At 46.2% G+C, this 22,330-nt stretch overlaps 1 protein-coding gene and 1 long non-coding RNA gene across 5 annotated transcripts in view; one reads left to right on the forward strand and one right to left on the reverse strand.

The window, feature by feature from the left end:
• The window catches only part of LOC117357799 (cytochrome P450 1B1-like), a 130,152-nt gene that overhangs the window by 37,002 nt on the left and 70,820 nt on the right, over window positions 1-22,330 (reverse strand). The window lies entirely within an intron of this gene.
• The window catches only part of LOC117357800, a 75,276-nt gene continuing 54,732 nt past the window's right edge, over window positions 1,787-22,330 (forward strand). For both annotated transcript variants that reach the window (XR_004538859.1, XR_004538860.1), the window contains exon 1: window positions 1,787-1,869. This is a non-coding gene — a long non-coding RNA (uncharacterized LOC117357800). The remainder of the gene's footprint in view (window positions 1,870-22,330) is intronic.

The following is a 22,330-nucleotide window of genomic DNA, read 5'->3' on the forward strand; positions in this document are numbered from 1 at the left end:
GAGGCATTGCTTATGTTCTTATGCTGCTGGAAGGGGAGGAGGGAAAGGTATGGGAAGAGAGTTAATGTTGGATAGAGGGAGGAGGGAAGGGAGAAGAAGGAGAGATGCTGCTGGGAGGGGAGGAGGGAAAAGGAGGGGAAGAGAGTTACTGTTGGATACAGGGAGGAGGGAAGGGAGAAGAAGGAGAGATGCTGCTGAGAGGGGAGGAGGGAAAGGGATGGGAAGAGAGTTACTGTTGGATAGAGGGGTTGGATAGAGGGAGGAGGGAAGGGAGAAGAAGGAGAGATGCTGCTGGGAGGGGAGGAGGGAAAGGGATGGGAAGAGAGTTAATGTTGGATAGAGGGAGGAGGGAAGGGAGAAGAAGGAGAGATGCTGCTGGAAGGGGAGGAGGGAAAGGTATGGGAAGAGAGTTAATGTTGGATAGAGGGAGGAGGGAAGGGAGAAGAAGGAGAGATGCTGCTGAGAGGGGAGGAGGGAAAGGGATGGGAAGAGAGTTAATGTTGGATAGAGGGAGGAGGGAAGGGGGAAGAAGGAGAGATGCTGCTGGGAGGGAGGAGGGAAAGGAATGGGAAGAGAGTTAATGTTGGATAGAGGGAGGAGGGAAGGGAGAATGAAAAAAGGAAGGAAACAGCTGGCAGGGAGATTACAGGAGGGGAAGGGGGTCAGGGTGGAATGGAGAGATCAGATGAGAGAAAGGGGAGAGAGAGGAATGACAAAGTAGAGAGACATTGATGCTGGAAAGGGGGTCAGCAGAGAAATGAGAGAGGGATAAAGATGCTAGATCTGGTGTAGGAGAGATAAAAATGAAGAAGGCAGTGAAGCTGGAATGAATGATATAAAAAGCAGAGAGGAGGATGGACAAGGAAGAGGGGCACAGAAAGAAGTCAGATACATATGGAAGGGGGAGAGGGCAGACATTGGATGGAACGGGCAGATGCTGGAAGGAAAAGAGTGAAAAGAAGATGAAAGCAGAAACCAACAAAAGGCAGAAAAAAATAATTTTATTTCTATTTTGTCATTAGAATATATCAGATTTGAATTATATATCCTGCTAGAGACATAACTGGGGACTGCAGTATTCTGTAGCATGATATGTCTATGTAGCATTCTATAATAACTTGGCTTGTTCAGTTTTCTTGATAGTAGAGGGGATATATGTGAAGGGGAGGGGAGACAGGGGTTTTGTTGGTCCGTGCTCTGTATATTTGTATTTATAAAATTACAATTGTTCAGAATATTGTTTCTTTTTATACTTTAATAAAATACGTTCAATATAAAATCATAATTGCGGCTTGTGCAGATGGGATCAGATGGTTTGCGGGGACCGAGCTCGCGGAGATGGGGCGTAAACGGGGTTTTTAAATTTTAGTCCTAGTAGTTTGTCGGTCCACAAAATAATTCTTTTATTTCTGCCGGTCCACGGGTGTAAAAAGGTTGAAGAACACTGATCTAGAGTATATCATAACTTAACCCCCTAAAAATTCCAAATAAGAACAAAAACTACTATATATGAAATCATCACATATGAAAGAGCAATTATATATCAGCGGAGGATGTATACAGAACACTGTATAGCCAAATAAGGAATATGTTAAAACTTAAATAATATTCTTCAATTGGATAACAGGAAAATGAAACACCAAATATAATAAAAAATACATAAGCAATGAACTTCACAGAATTAAAAATGAAGAACAATCCCCTTAGCTTCCTGATTCGGATTTTTTGACAGTTTTGCTACGTTTTGCTTTATGGCTTCTCTGGTTGCTTTATGTTTTTTATTTACTCATATTCCATGATTTCTTCACAGCGCTCTCACTCTAGCGATTTTTCCTATTTGCAGAGACTCTCGGCGTGACACATCATCTGGTAAGCGTTTTAACCTTTTCTCCTACTGCCTTTCTACTTTATGTTTTCTGCATTTTTCTGTTTTTTTGGCCCCCTAGGCTATCCCTGCTCACAGCTGTGACACTTCCTAGTTCGGTTCCTACTTTACACTTCATACGCCGGTTTGTCTTTTTCCCTGTAATCTCCCTCTTTGCATTTGGGCTAAATATATACACACTATCAAAGTTAGTGGACAGTTTCTTTATAGGAGTTTTTTTCCCGTGGCGTGCATGGCCAGCTTTTAGCATAATATGACCATAAAATATCACCAACCCTGCTAGATGACGTTTTTTTAACTGAGATCTTCTCCTCTTTTTGGATAGATTTTTTCACTCCTCTATACTACTGTTCCACTGTATTCACACCTTTTGTTCAGGTTTAACAATATTGCCTGTAAGGTCCCTTTTACATACACCTTTCTTATTAATACAAACTATGTACAGTTGGTTTATAGCCATCCTTTACACTTATTTTTCTCTGGAGGTTTCATTATACACACCACCCTTGGCAGCATGCTTTATTTGTTCTTCATTTTTAATTCTGTGAAGTTCATTGCTTATGTATTTTTTTTATTATATTTGGTGTTTCATTTTCCTGTTATCCAATTGAAGAATATTATTTAAGTTTTAATATATTCCTTATTTGGCTATACAGTGTTCCGCTGATATATAATTGCTCTTTCATATGTGATGATTTCATATATAGTAGTTTTTGTTCTTATTTGGCATTTTTAGGGGGTTAAGTTATGATATACTCTAGATGATCCTCTTAAGGGGTTCTTTTATAAGTGATGACAGAATATGTTTAATTTCTTTTTAATGAATGATATAGCACACATTTTTTTAATTATGCTGTTTTAATTGTGGTGATTTTATATGCTTACATTTTTAAGGGTGGTTATTAAATATGTTTTTATTATATTTCAAACTGAGTCATATTGCTATGGGGTTAATTCCTGATATCTTCTTATAGTTTTCTCATGTGATTACATATATATACATATATTTTTTTTTTTTATATACGTTGTTGGAATATGATTGTTTTATATGCATATGAGAAACATAAAAGACTTCCATATGTATGTACCTGATGATATGTCTTTTAAATATGATGACTTAACATATATTTGCTTGTGCGCATATAATAGTGGGTAATATAGTACCTCAATAGTGTTTTATTGTAAGGATTTTATATGTGATGGCTATTTATGTGATAATTCAATATGTTAACTATATTTTTTAAAAATTTGGTGCATGTTGTGACTGATTTTAACTCTATACACTAATTGGTTTCTTCTTTTTTCCTTCTCGTTTTTCTCTTCCTCTGCTTTATGATAGTTTGGTTTTATATTATCTTTTTCAATATTTGTTGTGACATATGTTTTTTCCTTTATCTACCATGGTATGTATTTTTACATTCATTCGTTTTTCTTTTTTCTCTTTCTCCATTTTGTTGCTCATATTTTCCTTCATTATTTAAATTTGATGCTATTATTTATGTATTATCATAACACTGGTTCTCCTTCTTTATTTCTTTTTCTTTCTTTTCTTTGCACTACCTTAATGGCTTATGTTCCGTCACAGTTCGTTCAGTCATTTATTATCAATTCTGTCTTTTCTGCACGCATTTCTATTGATATTGCATGCGTACTTATCACCTTTTAAAACATATATTTGTCCTCATGCTTTTAATTTCTTAATATTATAGTCTATGGTCAAATTGATCATCTTGTTGTCTTATTCTTATTATTTGTTATCTTTTCATTTTTATTATTATTACAACTGTTTATATTATTGTATTTTTAATATTGTGTTTTATGTTATATCTGTACCTAATAGGACCCCTGATGAAGGTTGTCCGAAACACGGACCGTGTTGGCAGGGCCGACATCAGGGCAGTACTACCAGTCCTGCATTCAGGGGCCCGGAGCTGACAGGGGGCCCAGGCTCCCCCAGGGTCCTAGGCCACAGTCTAGGGAGGGGGCGGTCCGCCCCAGATGCACAGGAGAGAGCTGGACGGGGCATCCTCAGAGTTCAATACATCTCGAGCCGCGAGGCTCGTCTTCTGTTCCTACCTGTCCTGCCGCTCATATTTAGCCGATTGGAAGTGTTCCCCGATGTCAGCGCTGACGTCGGAGGGAGGGCTTAAGCAAAACCTGCCCTCCGACATCAGCGCTGACGTCGGAGAATACTTCCGTTCGGCTATTTGTGCGCGGCAGGACAGGCAGGAAACAGGAAACAAGCCTCTCGGCTCGAGCTCCGTTTTGCTGAGAAAGTTGCAAAGATGGGCTGGGAGGCAAACGTGGAACACAAAAGGGGGGAGGGAGTGCGTTTTGGACACAAGGCATGAACTTGGGAGAGAGGAAGGGAGGGAAAGAGATGCTGAGGTGGGGGAGGGAATAGGTTTTTGGACACAGAAGGCATGGACTTGGGAGAGTGGAAGGGAGGGAAAGAGATGCTGAGGTGGGGGAGGGAATGGGTTTTTGGACACAAGGCATGAACTTGGGAGAGAGGAAGGGAGGGAAAGAGATGCTGAGGTGGGGGATGGAATGGGTTTTTGGACACAGAAGGCATGGACTTGGGAGAGAGGAAGGGAGGGAAAGAGATGCTAAGGTGGGGGAAGGAATGAGTTTTTGGGCACAGAAGGCATGGACTTGGGAGAGAGGAAGGGAGGGAAAGAGTTGCTGAGGTGGGGGAGGGAATGGGTTTTTGGACACAGAAGGCATTGACTTGGGAGAGAGGAAGGGAGAGAAAGAGATGCTGAGGTGGGGGAGGGAATGGGTTTTTGGACACAGAAGGCATGGACTTGGGAGAGAGGAAGGGAAGGAAAGAGATGCTGAGGTGGGGGAGGGAATGGGTTTTTGGACACAGAAGGCATGGACTTGGGAGAGAGGAAGGGAGGGAAAGAGATGCTGAGGTGGGGGAGGGAATGGGTTTTTGGACACAGAAGATATGGACTTGGGAGAGAGGAAGGGAGGAAAAGAGATGCTGAGGTGGGGGAGGGAATGTGTTTTTGGACACAGAAGGCATGGACTTGGGAGAGAGGAAGCGAAGGAAAGAGATGGTTGTGTACACGGGGAATAGTAAGGAGAATTTTTGGTCATAGGGAGGGAGTGAGGTACAGATAGTGGCATACCAAGGTGGGGAGGGGCGGTCCTCCCTGTGCCGGGTTTACATCCCAAGATGGTGCACAGCTGGCCACCCTCCAGTGTTCTCCCTAGGCCGGCAAACTGCGGCTCTTTAGCCACTTGAGTGCCACCGCCGCCATCGGGAACAGGTCGGCGCCAAGTTCTCCCTGTTTTTCCCTGTGGGGCCGACCAACTCTCGCCACTCACGTCAATTCTGACGTCGGAAAGGACGTTTTGGGCCAGCCAATCGCTGCCTGGCTGGCCTAGAATGTCCTCTCCGACGTTAGAATTGACGTCGGGTGGCAAGAGTTGGTTGGCCCCGCGGGGAAGAGAAGCAGGGCGAACTTGGCACCGGCCTGTTCCCGATGGCGGCAGTGGCAGCCTATTCCCCAGTGGCGGTGGCAGCATTTTCCCAATGGTGGTGGCATAGGGGAGGGCAGGGAGAAAGAAAGAAAGGAGGGGACTGGAAGCCAGAAAGAAGGAAAGGGGGCAGGGTGAAACAAAGAAAAATGGGGCACGGAAAGAGAGAGAGAAAAACAGACATATAGAAAGAAAGAGGGTGTGGAGAGAGAAAAAGAAAGAAGGGGCAGTGTGAAACAAAGAAAAAGTTTGGGGAGGGAATGAGGTGTGAAGGAGAGGAAGCATACAGGAGGCTGAAAGAAGGGAAGAAATATTGGATGCACAGTCAGAAGAATAAAGTGCAACCAGAGACTGATGAAATTACCAAAGGTAGGAAAAATGATTTTATTTTCAATTTAGTGATCAAAATGTGTCTGCTTTGAGAATTTATATAGGCTGTCTATATTTTGTACTATGGCCCCCTTTTACTATACCGCAATAGCGTTTTTTAGCGCAGGGAGCCTATGAGCGTTGAGAGCAGCGTGGGGCATTCAGCGCAGCTCCCTGCACTAAAAATTGCTATCGCATTTTAGTAAAAAGGGAGGGGGAATATTTGTCTATTTTTGTATAGTTGTTACTGAGTTGACATTGCATAAAGTCATCTGCCTTGACCTCTTTGAAAACCCGCGGAATATAAATGATAATTAACATTTTCTCTGCGTACAGCGTGCTTTGTGTTTTTAAAATTTTATTGTTGGTAGATCATTTTGACTTGGCCACAAAAGTAAGGGGGAGGGAGTGAGGGGAGCTGCTGAAAGACATCTAGTAATCCTTGCAGGCTTGACTGTGCAGGGAATTATTTTTGTAAAATCATGTTTTGTTATGTGACTGGCATTATTTAGACTTTAATTTCTATGAATGAATAGAATGAAAATGATATAAATTACTTGCTTGTTTTTATGTGCATGCGCTGAAGGAAAGTGGAGAGAGAGTGGGCTGAGGACGCTGAAGGGAAATGGGGAAGAGAGAGTGGGGAGAAGACACTGATGTATAAATTGACAATTGTACAGAATATTGTTTCTTTTTTATATTCATCCATAGCTGCATGTTAATGATGTGCTCATATGCACTTATTTATCATCATAACATATACATCATCATTAACATGCAGCTGTGGATGTGTAAGGACAGGCTGAGGAGGATGGATGGGAAGGAAGGATGGTGCACATATCAACATATCGTACATTTTTAACATGCATGATGCAGCTATAGGCAAGCTGAGGAGGATGGGATCATACAGATGTGTATGTTCAGATATGCGCTCAGAGGTGTAGTTTTTTCTGATATATTTATTAAGCTTACAGTATTTATAAAAACACATTTAATACTTGTTACAAAAAATATTGTGCAATTGTGATCTACTTCTGGCCTACAAAGGTCAAAAGAAATCCTTAACTGAGATTTTACATTCAAAAGTGAATTATAGCTACTAGCACTATTATTTATTAGTTATTTATTATGCAGATGTTTGTTAGTTTGTTATTAGTTCAGTATTAGACATATGTTAGTTTAGAATAGATAGGTATAGATTAGTTTAGTTTAGGTTAGGTTAGGGCCCTGCTGAAAGAGTCTACCTTGATGTGGTTGCAGGCTTACAAATCTTTTGGTCAAAGAGTGCAGTGACAGAGAAAAGTATGTGTGTATTCGGCCCATGGAAGAAAGGGGGGGGTTAAGTGGGGGGGAAGGGGTGCGTGGGGGGCCCAATAGGATTGCTCAGTAAGGGGCCCAGAAATTTCTGATGGCGGCCCTGCGTGTTGGGTCCCCTGTTTGGTAAAAAGGTTTTAATATATAGTTTGCTTGTCACAATAAAATTCGCCTACATCGTTGTACATGTCTGCAGTTTTGGTTTGTTTGTTCCTGGCTGGTTTTTTCACTGCAGATGAGGTTGGACCTCCCTTCTTTTGGTTCTCCTACATAGAGTGGAACATACTAGAGGAGTTATAGATTTGGTTGTTTATACATACATATGGGTTACAGTTGGCAGAGTGAGGCAGTTGACAGGAGTTGCAAACTTGGTTATTAATATAGATTTATGTTTATAGTATTACTGCTTTAAATGCATTTGAACACTTTTATATACATATGGAAAGGGTTCAGAGTTAAAGTCCTGAGCAAGTAGGTGGAAAGGGAAGGAAGGGGGGATTTGTTCAGAGATGGTTGGGACTTGCATAGAACTAAAACTACACTGGCACTGGTATGGTAATCTTTGTTGTTTGTTTTGAATTTTAAAATAAAAGAAAAAAAGAAATACAGGTGGAAATAAAGAGGTAAATAAGAAAAAAGGTAAATGAATGGGGAGGGGGAGGGGGTGGGTGGGGCACGGCTAGGGGGCTCAGTGTACTTGTGTGCCTAGAGGCCCTCGAAGAATTAATCTTGCCCTGGTTATGCATTAAGGACTAGCCTAATTGTTCTCAGTTGTCTTAGCCTGAAAAATAAATTTATCCCAGGACAAGCAGGCATGATATTCTCACATGTGGGTGTCGTCATCTACGGCGCCCCGATGCGGAAGCATTTTCAAGCAAACTTGGTTGAAGATTTAAGTTTGCTCTGCTGCTCCACGCATGCGTGCCTTCCTGCTCCACTAGGGGGTGCATCCCCTCGTGGTCTCCAGTTCAAAATTTTCCGCGAGCCTAGAAGTCGTGTTTTTCAGGCTCTGCCCCAACTGCCTTCTAGCACCGCGATTTTTTCTTGTTTTTTCACGATTAAGTCGCTGTGCGCGAATTCTTTACCTTTTTAACTTGATTCCTGCTTCGTTTGTGTCGACCCGGAGGCTTCCGGGTCCCCACGGCCGCGTGGCTAATCGAGCCGCGGCTACTTTCGATTTAATGTCCCGGCCTTTGACCGGGTTTAAAAAGTGCACCCGGTGCGAGCGGCTTCTTTCCCTCACTGACCCGCATCGCCGGTGCATCCTCTGCCTGGGGGCGGCTCATCCAACCGACTCCTGCCCCCAGTGCGCTATCTTCCAGAACAGGGCCCTCCGTCGAAGAAAAGCCCGCATGGCGGACCTCTTCACCCCGGACCAACCCTCCACCTCGGCCTCGAGGTCGGCCCCGGCCTTGGGCCCGGCCTTGACCTCGGCCCCGGATACCCCAACCTCGGGACAACAGAAAGCCTCAGCCCTGGGTAAGTCCCCTCTTCCCTCTTCAGGTTCCACAACATCGAAGAAGCCGGCCTCGGGGACAACAACGACGCATGGCGGAAGCCCCATGCTTACAGCCCCGGCTAAGCCCTCCAAGCCTTCGGGCCGTGCCTCCACCACACGGGAATACTCTGATACGAGGTCGCCCCCGGTGGAGTGCACCGAGGCAGTGGACATGCCTTCGATGCTGTCCGTGCCCGTCTTCCAGGACCTACTCCGAGCGATGATCACGTCGGAGCTGTCTGCTGCAATGGCCCAATTCCAATCGGCTTCGACCTCGATCCCGATTGTGCCGGACCAGCCTGAGCCTCGCATCGAGCAACCTCGAGGAAAGGTGCGCAATCCCCGCCGCATCCCATCCTCCTCGGACTCCTCGCCGAGGCGCCCAAGATGTTCTCCCTCCGCAGACCGCCGAGGGGCAAAACGTCGGGCTAAAACGACAGAAACCTCGAACCGCCGTACCTCCAAGAAGGCCCGGGGTTCACCAACCCTACGAGGCCGTTCTCCCACACCACGTACGGGACCACTAAGGGTGACCGAGTTATCACTCTCCAACCCGCACATCCTCCGAACTCCCCCGAGGGGGTCCGGATCGAGGTCACCGATTCGACATCGATCGGTACCCCGAACCCCGGCATCGTCTCCGAGGGGCTCCTCGAGACGCCGAAGATCGACAACCCCGGAACACTCTCACAGTGCTTCCCCGACCTCGGAGCATGGATTGGAGCAAGAACCTCGATACTCGAGGGAAGCCTCCCCATCCTTCTCCAACCGACGAAGGTCTCGTTCACCGACCCCGCACGGGGCCCCGGGAACATCTCGCCCATCCTTCACTCGCTTTGTCCAGGACATGGGCCACGCCTTGGACTTAGACCTCCAGTCCGACTCCAGATACTCTAAAGAGTACTTGGCGGAGCTGGATATGCCATCACTGCCCAGAGAGTCCCTTCGCTTACCACCTAACCCGGTACTCCAACAGGCCTTCTTCAGGAACCTGGAGACCCCCTATATGGTCACAGCCGTACCCTCCAAAATGGAGGCTAAGTACCGCACAGTCCCCTACCCGGGATTCGAACAACCACAGCTCTCCCATCAATCGCTGCTGGTAGAATCCTCCTTGAAAAAAGCTCACCCATCCCGGATCTCAGCTGCGGTCCCCCCAGGCCGAGAAGGCCGAACCCTGGACAAGTTCGGCAGAAGACTATATCAAAACGCAATGATGGCCTCTAGGGTGCAAAGCTACACTTTCACCTTCACATCCTACCTCAAACACCTCATTGGACTATTGAGAGCCTTTGAGACGGACCTACCGGCCCCTCGGCAAGGAACGTTCGGCCTGCTTTTGGAGTCCCTCTCCAACCTGCGCCTTCATCTGTTCCACGCGGCCTACGATGGCTTTGAACTCTCCTCCAGAGAGGCAGCCTTTGCTATCGCCATGCGCCGACTAGCTTGGCTACGCCTGGTCGACATGGACCCCAACTTACAGGACCGGTTGGCTAACCTCCCCTGCGTGGGAAAAGAACTGTTCGATGACACTATCGAGGCAGCTACAAAACGCCTCTCCGAACATGAACGCTCGTTTGCCTCCCTTGTCCGACAAAAACCAAAACCGCCCGCGTCCAGGCCGTACAGGGCCCCTCCGCGCCGCTACCCACAGAAATCCACCCCGGCCTTTTCGCGGCCCCCACCCAGGCGTCCGCAAACCCACCACCGGGCCATGCCCAAGTCCCAACCGCCTGCGACTACAAAGCCACTCCCGTCCTTTTGACGGGATACGCGGAAGGGGGCGGGCCCCCTCCGCCATAGTCCCAGGCCTCCTTCCCATCGGGGGTCGGCTCAAAGCCTTTTACCCTCGCTGGGAGCAAGTCACGTCGGACGCATGGGTCCTTGGCGTGATCTCATCAGGATACTCTCTCAACTTTCGGGCCATTCCTCCGGACAATCCCCCAAGGAACTGCCCTCCCAACCGGACTCAGCTACCCCTACTCCTCTCCGAAGCTCGAGACCTGCTTCGCCTGAGAGCAGTGGAGGAGGTTCCCCTCGACCAACGGGGGAAGGGCTTCTACTCCCGTTACTTCCTAGTACCAAAGAAAACGGGAGACCTGCGCCCAATACTAGACTTGAGACGCCTCAACAAATTCCTGGTACGGGAAAAATTTCGGATGCTCTCCCTACCGACACTTTATCCCCTGATCGACGAGGGCGACTGGCTCTGCTCCCTCGATCTCAAGGAGGCGTACACACATGTCCCAGTGCACCCCACCCACCGCAAGTTCTTACGCTTTCAGGTGGGGGACTGGCACCTACAATACAGAGTCCTCCCCTTCGGCCTAGCATCGTCACCCCGAGTCTTCACCAAGTGCCTCGTGGTGGTCGCAGCAACCTTACGTTCCCAGGGCCTCCAGGTATTCCCCTACCTAGACGACTGGCTAATCAAAGCCCCGTCCAGGGAAGAGGTTATCTCAGCGACCCAACAGACTATTACCTACCTACAAAGTCTGGGGTTCGAAATAAACTTCCCAAAATCCCAACTACGTCCCTCGCAGTCCCTACAGTTCATCGGGGCCACGCTGGACACGGTTCGCCTCCGTTCCTTCCTCCCCCCTCCACGCCGAGAGGCGTTAGTAAGTCTGAGTCGAAGGATTTCCCGGCTGACCTCGGTATCAGCCCGACAGATGATGACTCTCCTGGGCCACATGGCCTCCACCGTCCACATCACACCCTTCGCCCGCCTCCATCTGAGAATTCCTCAATGGACCCTGGCGTCTCAATGGCGTCAAGACCGGGACCCGATCGACCGTCCCGTGACAGTGACTCCTTCATTGCAACGATCGCTCCGCTGGTGGGCCGACTCTTCAAATCTTTCCAAAGGTTTGCTCTTCCTCACCCCACCCCACAGCAAGGTACTCACCACGGACTCGTCGGAGTACGCTTGGGGAGCCCACCTGGACGGCCTACGCACCCAAGGGATGTGGTCAGCACAAGACCGTCACTGCCACATCAACGTGCTAGAGCTTCGGGCCATCTATCTCGCAGCTGTAGCTTTTCAACATCTGCTCCACGACCGAGTGGTTCTCATCCGAACCGACAACCAGGTAGCGATGTACTACGTAAACAAACAGGGGGGGACAGGGTCTTGGCCCCTTTGTCGGGAAGCCCTGTGCCTCTGGAAATGGGCAATCTCCAACAACACCTTCCTTCGAGCGGTGTACATACAAGGAGAACAAAACTGTCTGGCGGACAGACTCAGCCGCCTCCTCCAGCCACACGAGTGGTCACTACACTCTCAGACCCTACGATGGGTGTTCGAACGGTGGGGGACGCCTCAAATAGATCTGTTTGCGTCCCCTCACAACCACAAGCTGCCTCTCTACTGCTCCCGGATACACTCCCCGGACCGGTTCGAGGCCGACGCCTTCCTCCTCAACTGGGAGGGAAGATTCCTGTACGCGTTCCCGCCGTTTCCTCTGATACTGCGGACGCTGGTCCACCTGAAAACAGTACAAGCCACCCTGATCCTGATTGCCCCCCGCTGGCCACGCCAGCCGTGGTTTTCCCTTCTACTTCAACTCAGTGCCAGAGATCCACTGCCTCTGCCTCTGTTTCCCTCTCTACTATCACAGGGTCAGGGTTCACTGTTACATCCCAATCTTCAGTCTCTTCATCTGAATGCTTGGTTTCTCTCCCCCTGACTGCTCTCCCCGTGTCTCAATCAGTCAAGGAAATATTGGAGGCCTCTAGAAAAACCTCGACGAGAACCTGCTATGCCCAAAAGTGGACAAGATTCTCAACTTGGTGCTCCTCCCACAACCAGGACCCGGTGTCGGTCCCCATCCCTCTGGTCCTGGACTATTTACTTCAATTATCTCATTCCGGCCTAAAGACCAACTCCATTCGAGTACACCTCAGTGCGATTGCGGCCTTTCATCAGCCCCTAGAAGGGAAAGCCCTCTCGCTCCATCCCTTAGTCTCTCGCTTCATGAAGGGTCTGCTGAACGTCCACCCCCCTCTCAAACCTCCCCCGGTGGTTTGGGACCTTAACGTGGTTCTGGCTCAACTCATGAAACCTCCTTTTGAGCCACTAGACAAATGCCATCCAAAATTCCTCACTTGGAAGGTAATTCTCCTACTCGCGCTCACGTCCGCCCGGCGGATTAGTGAGCTACAAGCTCTGGTAGCGGACCCACCCTTCACGGTATTCCATCACGACAAGGTGGTACTCCGCACCCATCCAAAGTTCTTACCTAAAATAGTGTCTGATTTCCATCTCAATCAGTCCATTGTCTTACCTGTGTTTTTTCCCAAGCCCCACTCTCACCCTGGAGAAGTGGCGCTCCACACTCTTGACTGCAAGAGAGCGTTGGCCTTTTACCTCCAACGCACTCAGTCACACCGGAAAGTCCCACAACTGTTTTTGTCCTTCGACCCAAACCGGTTAGGTCACCCAGTTTCCAAACGCACCTTGTCCAACTGGTTGGCCGATTGCATCTCCTTCTGCTATGCTCAGGCTGGTCTCGCGCTGCATGGTCGAGTAACGGGACACAAAGTCCGAGCGATGGCAGCCTCCGTAGCGTTCCTCAGGTCCACACCTATTGAGGAAATCTGCAAGGCTGCCACGTGGTCTTCGGTTCATACCTTCACCTCCCACTACTGTCTGGACTCACTGTCCAGAAGCGATGGCCGGTTCGGCCAATCGGTACTGCGAAATCTATTTGCTTAAATTGCCAACTTCCCTCCATCCCTTTTCAGTTAGCTTGGAGGTCACCCACATGTGAGAATATCATGCCTGCTTGTCCTGGGATAAAGCACAGTTACTTACCGTAACAGGTGTTATCCAGGGACAGCAGGCATATATTCTCACAACCCGCCCACCTCCCCGAGGTTGGCTTCTTGGCTAGTTAAGTGAACTGGAGACCACGAGGGGATGCACCCCCTAGTGGAGCAGGAAGGCACGCATGCGTGGAGCAGCAGAGCAAACTTAAATCTTCAACCAAGTTTGCTTGAAAATGCTTCCGCATCGGGGCGCCGTAGATGACGACACCCACATGTGAGAATATATGCCTGCTGTCCCTGGATAACACCTGTTACGGTAAGTAACTGTGCTTTCTCGTCACTTATAGGTTAAGGAAGAGTCAAGAATGACACCCAGTACTTTGGAGGTTCTTTCTATTTTTAGTTTCTCTCCTGAAGAGAGTTCGCTTTTTGTGCATAGTACAGAGTTAAGGTTGCCAAACCAGAGAATCTTAGTCTTGGACTTGTTTAGTTCAAGGTAGTTCTTTTGTGCCCAGTCATTTAGGTAATCTATTGTGGTTTTTACATGTTATAGTGTATTATCCAATGTGTTTCACATCTGCATAGGTGAAGCTTTTGCCTAGAACAGGGGTGTCCAATGTCGGTCCTCGAGGGCCGCAATCCAGTCGGGTTTTCAGGATTTCCCCAATGAATATGCAGTGCATGCACATAGATCTCATGTATATTCATTGGGGAAATCCTGAAAACCCGACTGGATTGCGGTCCTCGAGGACCGACATTGGACACCCCTGGCCTAGAATGTTTGCATAAAGATTGAATAATGAGGGAGAAAGTGGTCATCCTTGCAAGGCTCCACTGGTAGCTTTCTAACTTTGTGATTTTTTTCTATATTTCCATACTTCATAAAATCTGTTGTTCAGGAAATTGTAGAACCATTGTAGTACTTTTCCTTTAATTCCCATTTCATTTAGTCTCATTACTAGTAGTGAATAGTCTATTGCACGAAATGCTGTACCTTAGTCCTGCCTGATTCAGAGAAAAATATTTTGATTCAATGCAATTTGGTCTAAGGGACTAAAGAGGACTGCGAAGAATTGCAAAGGGACTTGAACAAACTAGGGGAATAGGCAACGAGATGGCAGATGAAGTTCAGCGTTGAGAAATGTAAAGTACTACATGTGGGAAGCAGAAACCTGAGGTACAGCTATACGATGGGAGGGATGTTATTGAAGGAGAGTACCCAAGAAAGGGACTTGGGGATAATGGTGGACATGGCAATGAAGCCGACGGCACAGTGCACAGCGGCCGCTAAGAGAGCGAATAAAATGCTAGGTATAATCAAGAAAAGTATTACTACCAGAACGAAAGAAGTTATCCTGCAGTTGTATCGGGCGATGGTGCGTCCGCATCTGGAGTACTGCGTCCAATATTAGTTGCCGTACCTTAAGAAGGATATGGTGTTACTCGAGAGGGTTCAGAGGAGAGCGACACGTCTGATAAAAGGTATGGAAAACCTTTCATATGTTGAGAGATTGGAGAAACTGGGACTCTTTTCCCTGGAGAAGAGGAGACTTAGAGGGGATATGATAGATCATGAAGGGCATAGAGAGAGTAGAGAGGGACAGATTCTTCAAACTTTCAAAAAATAAGAGAACAAGAGGGCATTCGGAAAAGTTGAAAGGGGACAGATTCAAAACAAATGCTAGGAAGTTTTTCTTTACCCAACTTGTTGTAGACACCTGGAATGCGCTTCCAGAGGGCGTAATAGGACAGAGTACGGTACTGGGGTTCAAGAAAGGATTGCACAATTTCCTGCTGGAAAAAGGGATAGAGGGGTATAGATAGAGGATTACTGCACAGGTCCTGGACCTGTTGGGCCGCGTGAGCAGACTGCTGGGCACGATGGACCTCAGGTCTGACCCAGTGGAGGCATTGCTTATGTTCTTATATTGAATTGGTTTTTCGATTCAATTCACTTTTCCCAGCCAATTGGGTGGTGTTGTTTTTTTCAAAACATCCTAGCGGATTTATTTTGTAGCCTCTTCACCCACCCTCATACCAGCACTGAGGTGTAAACAAAATAAACAAAATAGACTTTTCCTCTCTCTGTTGAGTCCTAGCTCATGCTCTCTGTCTAACACCAGCTCAGGCAGGATATACATTTCAAATCTGACATATTTTCTTCGGCCTCAGCACAGTGGAGAGGAGCGTGGGAGCACTGCTCCGTCCCCCTCCCGAACCAGCAGGAGACCCCGAGCTTAAAAGCACTCACATCGGCGGAGTGCGGCCTTTTTCTTCGGCCCCAGCACAGTGGAGAGGGGCGTCGGAGCACTGCTCCGCTCCCCTCCCGAACCAGCAGGAGACCCCGAGCTTAAAAGCACTCACACCGGCGGAGCGCAGCCTTTTTCTTCGGCCCCAGCACAGTGGAGAGGGGCGTGGGAGCACTGCTCCGCTCCCCTCCCGAACCAGCAGGAGACCCCGAGCTTAAAAGCACTCATACCGGCGGAGCGCAGCCTTTTTCTTCAGCCCCAGCACAGTGGAGAGGAGCGTGGGAGCACTGCTCCGCCCCCTCCCGAACCAGCAGGAGACTCCGAGCTAAAATGCACTCACACCAACGGCGTGTTGTCATTTGGCGTGCCGACGAAGGCGCACGACAAAGGCGCGTGCGCCTTTGCGAAGCGTCTACGTGAGGTGTCTGCATGAAAGCGTTAGGCTCCTGACCAGATGTCTGAAAACCAATTCCGAGATCCTCTGACCTCAGCAACAGCGGCCAACTTCCACAGTAGGACCACACCCCATAGACCGGACCTGGCACAGACTGGATACCTCCAGCGGAAAACCTGGGCCTTGGCCAACTCCCACATCAGTACCAGACCTCACAGACCTAAAAGACCAGTCGGATAAGTATCACTAATTCTGACAAATAATCTGTGTAGTCTCCCAAAGCACAATTATTATATAGCCAGACAAGTATTGTTTAGCCAGAATTGTACAGCCAGACAGGTCTAATAAATAGCCTGTCTGATAAATAGCCCGTGTAGTCTTCCAAAGCACAAGTATTAATTAGCCAGACAAGTATTGTATAGCCAGAATTGTATAACCAGAACTGTATAGCCAGACAGATCTAACAGCCTGTTGTAAACTGCCAGATAACCCTCCCCCCCAGAACCCTGCGCCATGGCCCTGCCAAACTCTCATCAATGCGCACTATTGCTCCTTCTCTATCTAATCAGCATCAGAATCTGCACAGCCAAATTATTATATCCTGCTCCAATCCCAGTTCACTACTCCCTATACCGCGAGGTCAAGTCCAAATTCCCAACATTCACACCCCATAAACCATACGACTACCCAGAGGCAGGTCCAGTCTCAATCCCAACTCCACCGCCCCCCCCACAATTCTACCAAGCCTCGCACTAAAAAACAACGATCACTAAAAAAACTAGCCTACTCCCATTACTTTCCAACTGACCACGCTACCCACCAGAACCTACAAGGGTTCTACCTAAACATAAGATCGATGAGGAACAAATCTTTACTGATCAAGGATTGGCTGAATGAAACTAACCCTGACTTTGTTCTACTCACAGAAACCTGGCTGCTGTCAGATAACGATATTATCATCAAAGACTGTCTTCTCCCAGGTTTCAAGATTCTATTTCTAGCCAGAACCTGGGGAAGGGGAGGAGGATTAGCAATAATCTTCAAAGACCACCTAAATTGCGCTTTACTTAACTCCAAATCCTCTCCCAACTTAGAGATACTATCACTCTCACTTACTTCAAAATCCCTAACCGCCTCTCTAACAACTATTTTGTTTTACGTCCCACCAAAAAAATGGAACCTAGCAAAGGAGGACTTCGCTGAATTTCTACTAACCATACAACTTACTATGTGGTGATATCAACATTCACCTAGAACAAACAGACCAACCAGAAATATCAGATTTTTGGTTACTTATCTCCCAACTCCCAACTTCATACCTCCTCCAGTCAAAACCCATCAAAGAGGTCATCAGTTAGACCTGGTGACATTCTCCTCCAAAGAACCAACCAACCCCAAATTCTTCTGGAATCAAGATAACTGGACAGACTCCCTATGGTCTGACCACAGACTATGTAACTTCACTATTGATTGCCAGCAAAAAAACAACAAAAACAACAAAACAAGAAATAACAAAACTCACACCTCTAGAGGTAAGATCGACCCGATAGAATTCTGGTCCCACTATGAGAATATTACAAAACAAAACATAGAAACGGATCAAATTATGACCTCCTGGATTAATGACAGCACTAACATTCTAAACATAATAGCCCCCATAAAAACCCGCAGAATTAGAACTATAAATCAAGAGGAGTGGTTTGATGCAGAGTTGCTACTGGTAAAGAAGGACTTGAGAAAATCAGAAAGACTATGGACTAAATCTGGTACTCAAGAGCACAGAGTTACTTGGAGATCAAAATTAAAAAACTACAAAAACCTCACCAAAGAAAAATGTAAAAATTTCTATGCCCAAAAAATTGGAAACGTTTCAATCAACAGTAGAAAACTCTTTAAACTGGTCAATGACCTCTACAACTTTGAGACACTCACTGACATCCGGGAAGAATCCACATTAAATGCCAACACCCTAGCAGACGTCTTCAACTCCAAGATACAAAAATTAAGATCATCAATAACTGCCCCGGCCAATCCCCGCAGGTATTTTCCAATTCTCCATGACACCGACATATCCAAATCTGACCTAGGGTCCAGAACCGACCTACGTTGGAACCATTTCACAACCATAGACTGGCAAACATTTAACAAATACTACAATAAATATAACAACGCCTATTGCAGACTAGACACCTGCCCCCAAATGTCATGAAAACTGCCCCAATCCACTTCAAAGCCAATGTGTTGGCGTGGGTCAATTCCTTACTATCCACAGGAAATTTTCCAGCAGAGCATGCCTGTCTCCTCCATTATATGCAAATATTTCATGCATATTCATTAGGGCTATCCAAAAAACTCCAATTATAAAAAACACAAAAGAACCACCCAACGCCCCTTCTATCGCTAGTATCCCGCTAGTCACCAAAATAGCAGAAGGGGTGGTAAATGCCGAACTCGCTACATATCTGGAAAAATTGAACATTTTACACGACAACCAATCGGGCTTTCGTTCTGACCACAGCACCGAAACCATCATAGCCTTTCTACTTGACCACCTGCACTCACTCTTCAGCCATGGCTCCAGCGCCCTGATCTTGCAACTTGACCTGAGCAGTGCTTTCGACCTAGTCGACCACACTATTCTCCTAGACTGCCTTGCACACATCGGCATCTCTGGCCAGGTTCTCAATTGGTTCCACGGGTTCCTAAGAAATAGATCATACAGGGTGTTTAAGAACAACTTTCTCCTATAGCTGGGAACTCCTGTGGGGTTCCCCAAGGCTCCCCCCTGTCCCCACCCTGTTTAACGTCTATCTTGTCTCCTTGAGGATCCTCCTGCAAAGTTTCAACCTCAAATTCTTCATTTACGCAGACGACATTACAATAGTCATCCCGCTAACCTGTTTCACACCAGAGTTGCTTAACTCTATATCAAGCTTACTCAGTCAGATAGAACTCTGGATGTTATCCTACAGATTAAAATTAAACTCTGACAAAATTCCCCCATGTGATCTGACATATGGGCCTCCCAAAGCAGCAGCAGCGGTGGTTGGCGGGAAGAGCAGTGCTCGGGACAGGCTACTCCTGGCATGCCCTGCCAGGACTTCCCTCTGCCGCATCATTAGTGATGCGGCAGAGGGAAGGCCCCAGTGGAGTAGGCCTGGAGCAGCCTGTTCCAACTGCTGCAACTTCCCATCGGTCAGCACCACCTCTACTTTGCTTTTTGAGACCTGCTCAGGACTCACTGAAATTGGTGAGCCTGATTTTTTTTTTTTTTTAAGAAAGAATCAATTTGAATTGATTCACTGATGTGAATTGGTGAATTGATTTGAATTGGCGAATCGGGCAGCACTATTTATTTATTCATTCATTTTCTATACCGTTCTCCAAGGGTAGGGCAGAACAATTTACATGGATTTATTTAGGTTCTTGAGCATTTTTCTCTGTCTGTCCTGGTGCGCTCATAATCTATCTAATGTACCTGATGCAATGGGGGGATTAAGTGACTTGCCCAGGGTCACAAGGAGCAGCATGGGTTTGAACCCACAACCTCAGGGTGCTGAGTATAGCTTTAACCACTACGCTACACTCTCCTGCCCTGTGGATATGTCAAAATTGGAGTAGAATAGTCCAGATGCCTTTATGTAGATTATGTTTTACCTTAGAGCAGGGGTGTCAAAGTCCCTCCTCGACGGCCACAATCCAGTCGGGTTTTCAGAATTTCCCCAATGAATATGCGGCCCTCAAGGAGGGACTCTGACACCCCTGCCTTAGAGGTAAGTTCCAATAGTAGTGATTCCATGCTGTGCATGGCTCTGAAGCCATGTTGTGAGGTATGAAGGCCACTCATTTTATCCTGATACTGGGTTAGTTGTGTGTTAACACAAAATTCTAAAAGCTTTGCAGGCCAACACTAGGGGACACTCAATGAAGTTATATAAAACAAATAGGAGGAAATATTTTTTCAATCAGAGAATAGGATGTGGTAACAGCAGTTAGCATAGCAGGGTTAAAAAAAAGATTTGGTCAAATTCCTAAAAGAAAAATCCATACAGTCTGCTATTGAAAACAAACATGGGGTAGCCACTGCTTGCATTGGGATCAGTAGCATGGAATGTTGCTATTATTTGGGTTTCTGCCAGGTACTTGTGACTTGTATTGGTCACTGATGAAGACAGGATACTGGGCTGATCCAGTATTGCTATTTTTTTGTTATTCTTATTTGATGCTTTGGTTTGGACTGGAAATGTTCTCTATGATGACATTATGAACATAAGTGGCACTTTTATTTTAATTAATTAATTGTATTTTATTTGGATTTATTAACAGAAGATTAGGTTCTTATTTCAATAATCTTCTTCCCAGGAGAAAAGCACTTGAACCTGTGGGTAGTGCATCTTCACCCATAAGGAATGCAGAAGGCATCATCTACTTTTTCAACTCCACCTCCCTGAATCACCGGGCACTACCCTTTCTCTCCTCAGTTTATACTAAAGCAGAGATAATCAAGGAGGGATACGGGGAACTCCCTGATCACATACTTTTTATCTGCTCTGCAAGAAAACACAACTCATTAACAAATGCAACATAACAGTAAGGCAAGTTTAAAGTTTCATTAATTTTAATATACTGACCATTGACGTGCACCTGGCTGGTTCACAATGCTAAAAATGAAAGGTTAAAATAAATTTTTGTAGGGTGGAAAATGTGAACATTAAATAGACAAATTACAAATACGAACATGAGCTTGAGGGTAAAGGGGGAGGGGAAAGTTAATAATTATATCATTGAAAACAAATTAATTAAAGGGAAGAGGGGGGGAGGATAAAACACCAGGAATGGGGATTGCTTCTTAGAAGTGGTTCGTGTTTATTTTGCAGGCTGTTGGAAAGGAAATATTTAGACGCTATGGTATGCGTCTTGGAATAAGAATGTTTTTAGTTTAGTCTTGAATTTGTCGAGTGAATTTTCGAGGCGGAGTTGAGATGGCATGGCGTTCCATAAAGTTGGAGCTACAACGGAAAAGTTAGTTTTTCTACTGTAGTAGAATTCTTTGATGGAAAGTATGGTCAGTAAATTCTGATCAGTCGATCTAAGGGTCCAGGGAGGGCAGAAAGGGATGATGAGTTTATCAAGAAAAGATGGGAGACGCAAAAGTTTGATTTTAAAGAACAGCATTAAAGTTTTATAGGTGATGCGGTGGGTGATGGGCAGTCAGTGAGCTTCTCACAGAAGAGGAGTAACATGATTATATTTCTCAACTTTATAGATAAGTTTGATTGCCGTATTTTGAATGAGCTGCAGATAACGTAATTCTTTTTGAGTAATTCCATTGTATATGGAGTTGCAGTAATCTAAATGAGAAATGACCAGTGAGTGAATGAGGGTTGTGATAGCGTCAATTTCAAGAATTGAGGTTAAAGAACGAATGAGCCGAAGTTTGTGGAAACAAATTTTTACAACGGAGCTTATCTGGTCATTGAAGGTTAAATCTTTGTCTAAAACAACTCCGAGCAATTTTATTTTTGATTCCATTTTTACTGGGCAAGATTTAATAAAGATTTGTCCATTTATCATATCATTGTTCCTGATTGGGAAAAGTATACCACGGGATTTATTGATGTTGAAGGAAAGTTTATTTATGCGGAGCCAGTCACAGATTTTGTCAAGTTTGATGTTTATTTCTTGTATTTCGCAAATATTTGAAGGATCAACAGGGTGAAGAAGTTGGATATCATCTGTGTAAGCAAAGATAGTAAAGCCGATGGACTGAGCTAGAGTGAGAAGAGGGGCAAGAAAAATATTGAATAGTAAAGAAAAAAGAATAGAGCCTTGAGGAATGCCGAAAGTTTGAATAATAGATTAGATTTTCTCTTTCGAGTGGACTTTGAAATTATGGTCTTAGAAGTAGGAAACAAACCATGAGAGGGCAGAACCTGTGATACCGCAGGTCTTAAGACGATCAATAAGGAGGTGATGGTCAACAATGGCGAAGGCAGCTGATAAGTCTAGAGAGATAAGAAGGACGGATTTTTGGTGATCATGAAAGTAGTGTATAGTAGAGGTGAGACCAAGGGCTCCTTTTACGAAGCCGCAGTAGCAGCTTTAACACACGTGATGTTTAATCACGCGCTAGCCTGCTCAAGGTAGCGGCTAGCGCGGCCGACAGTTTAGCACTCGCTATTACATGTGTTAAACCACTACTGCGGCTTCATAAAAGGAGCCCCACGTAATGATAATTCTGTGGAGTAGTTGGAGTGGAAGCCGGTTTGGTATGGGTGAAGCACGTTGGTTTTGTTGAGGAATTCTGTGAGCTGGTTCAGTACTACTTTTTCCGTAAGTTTAGAGATGAGAGGAAGGTTGGA

The sequence above is a fragment of the Geotrypetes seraphini genome, chromosome 3 (assembly GCF_902459505.1).
Source record: "Geotrypetes seraphini chromosome 3, aGeoSer1.1, whole genome shotgun sequence".
In the NCBI taxonomy this organism is placed as follows: domain Eukaryota; kingdom Metazoa; phylum Chordata; class Amphibia; order Gymnophiona; family Dermophiidae; genus Geotrypetes; species Geotrypetes seraphini.